Genomic DNA, 3345 nt, shown 5'->3' with positions numbered 1-3345 from the left:
AACGTTAAAATGACCACCTCCTTGAGCGAGTTCAAAAATTATTTGTCAAGTGCTGATTTTAAAGTACCATGCCAGTATTATTTTGGAGAAAGATTTGAACAAGTACATCATTGCAGATTGCGTATTGGTATGAGTGATTTGAATTTTGATTTATGTAAGCGGCACCTTAAGGATTGCTCTCAATGCGAGTGTGGTTATCCCAGCGAGACTGCTGAACATTACTTATTGCATTGTCCCTTGTATAGAGATATAAGATTATTGTCCATTGATAATTTGACAAATGATTATAAGTATATCGAAATATTATTGAAAGGCATCCCGCAATATTCACGAAATGTCAACCAGACCATATTCATAACTGTACAGGACTATATTAGACAGACGGGCAGGTTCCGTAAATGAGCCTCTATACTTCACTTATTACATTTATTAGACACTGTCATGCGACATGCTGCCTGACAATTTTTTCTCCATAACCTCTCTCATATTCTTTTGTTGTTTTCCGACTTATCAATTATGTCTCGATTTATGTGCAATGTAGTGACTTTTCCTCTGATCACAATATGCATTAACTTTGTGCGAGTGTCTTATGTGCACTTATTACAATTGAAAAAATCACCTCAAATATTGGCGCTCCAAGTCTTCTTCTTCTTCTTCTTTTTCCCTTAAACTAGCTCCTAGCTAGCTGCCCTTTCCCCACCTCCTGTATCACCAACCCCTTCCCATTTTCTGCTTGTTTGTGTATCTGTTTTGTCTTTTGTTTTGTTTTTTCGTTTCCTGAAATGAGCTAATGTACTTATTCCGCCATCATGCTAACCTTTGTTTTGTAATTACTATGATTGCTTAAAATAAGCATTATATGCTTGAGTATGTAATCATCCATGCATTGTTCTTGTCATGATTAAAATTGAATAAAGTTAGTGTATCAACTTTTGAACGAACTGCGCCCAGTAGTTTCCCAGCAATAAGCTGTTAAGTCGAGACGAACAGACAGACAGACACACAATTAAAGTCTGCAGGACCCTCCTACTGCGTACTCGGGGATAAAAAACGCTGGCGCTGGACCCGAGTACTCTTCAGACTGGCTCGCTCCCCCAGTATAAAAGTTTTTGTCTTGTGCACGTGGATTTAAAAAAAAAATTTTTTTTATTTTACACATTTAAAAAAACTATTGGAGTAAAATAAAACATTAAAACGTTCATAATAAACAAAAGTAAACAAGAATTAAACAAGAAGAGCAAACGCTCGATCGAGTCACTTTCGCAGTTCTGAATATTATATGAGGCATCAGATGGACAGGAAGAAATTGCTATTCACAACACAATGAGTCACGTTCACATAAAATTTGAGCCCGGTCACTTTTATAGTTTCCGAGAAAAGCCCAACGTTAAGTTGTGTGTTGCCGAACAGAAAAGGCTAGTTATCTCCCTTGTTTTTCTGATAACGTTCGTAAAAGGCTACAGATGTAAATACTTTGATGTAAAGAATAATCCTACAAAGTTTCAATCACATCCGATGAACTTTGTCAAAGATATAAAATGTCTAATTTTTCCTTTGACGCTGACCTGTGACCTTGAAAAAGGTCAAAGGTCAACGAAACCATCGTTAAAGTGTAGAGGTCATTGGAGGTCACGACTAAACAAAATATGAGCCCGATCGCTTTGATAGTTTCCGAGAAAAGTCCATATAAAATGTCTAATTTTTCCTTTGACGCTGACCTGTGACCTTGAAAAAGGTCAAAGGTCAACGAAACCATCGTTAAAGTGTAGAGGTCATTGGAGGTCACGACTAAACAAAATATGAGCCCGATCGCTTTGATAGTTTCCGAGAAAAGTCCAACGTTAAGGTGGTGTATACGGACGGCCGGCCGGACAGACTAACACTGACCGATTACATAGAGTCACTTTTTCTCAAGTGACTCAAAAAAAATAGACCGCCCATGCCGGGAATCGAACCCGGATCACTTGGATTTAAAAAAAAAAATTATTTATTTATTTTACACAATTAAAAAAATTATTAGAGTGAAATAAAACATTAAAACGTTCATAGTAAACAATAGTAAACAAGAATTAAAAAAAAAATTAAAAAAAATAGACCGCCCATGCCGGGAATCGAACCCGGATCACTTTGGCCATAGACGAATCGCTTTCCGCCAAACTCACTTAAAAAAAAAAATTTAAAAAAAATTATTTTACACAATTAAAAAAATTATTACAGTCAAATAAAACATTAAAACGTTCATAATAAACAAGAATTGAAAAAAAAAATAGACCGCCCGTGCCGGGAATCGAACCCGGATCTCTTTGGCCATAGTCGGAAACGCTTTCCTCCAAGCCAACAAATCTGACAATCGCCAGTGAACTCAAATGCCTATAGTCCTCGCGCAGTGGTACACGCACGCAAAGCACGCAAAGCCTGGTGTGGTGTCGCTGGCTGGGCGGTTTATCAGCCGAACGGCTGTTCTATCCCACCGCGAATCGCGCCCGCCGTTAAGAGTGGCTTTTGTGATTTATTTCGCATTTAGGTCCCAGGTAACATTATGAAGTTTTAATACGATCAATCGGACCTATTATCAAGTTAGGGTATCAACTTTTGAACGAACTGCGCCCAGTAGTTTCCCAGCAATAAGCTGTTAAGTCGAGACGAACAGACACACAATTAAAGTCTGCAGGACCCTAGTACTGCGTACTCGGGAATAAAAAATATGTATCGCAAGACCGATAGAGAAGATACACTAAGATTTAGACATCTTGATGCTCATGGACTTTATATCAACATTCCGACAACCATATTCTATGACAAATTCATATTCTCTCTCTCTCTCTCTCTCTCTCTCTCTCTCTCTCTCTCTCTCTCTCTCTCTCTTTCTCTCTCTCTCTCTCTCTCTCTCTCTAACACACACACACACACACACACACACACACACACACACACACACACACACACACACACACACACACACAAATTGCATGGTCTAAACGAAAGCTGTAATAAAGTGTTTACGGATCAGAATTGAGTCCACTCGGCACCAGAGTTTTTAATTTTGCAATCCAGAAAGACTCTCTTTTCCATCTCTCATCCCGGGTCGAGCAAAAGACTCTTTCGATGACAGTGCACTCCATATCACCGAGAGAATGGTCGGGCTGGTTGAAGTGCACTGTGAGAAGAGTACCTGTGTTCTTCCCAATGTGTGAGCGGTGGACATATATATAACCTTTCTCTGAAACTGTTTTGAGTTTTTAAAATATCAGAAGTTGTGAAAGAAACAATTGAAAGTCAGAAGAGACTTTCTTCTGAGATTTGTTAAAATCTCTTAGCGGAGCAAAAGAGAGAGGAAACAAAACA

This window comes from Littorina saxatilis, linkage group LG16, assembly GCF_037325665.1.
Source record: "Littorina saxatilis isolate snail1 linkage group LG16, US_GU_Lsax_2.0, whole genome shotgun sequence".
NCBI classification, from domain to species: Eukaryota; Metazoa; Mollusca; class Gastropoda; order Littorinimorpha; family Littorinidae; genus Littorina; species Littorina saxatilis.
This window is presented reverse-complemented; position numbering follows the sequence as displayed.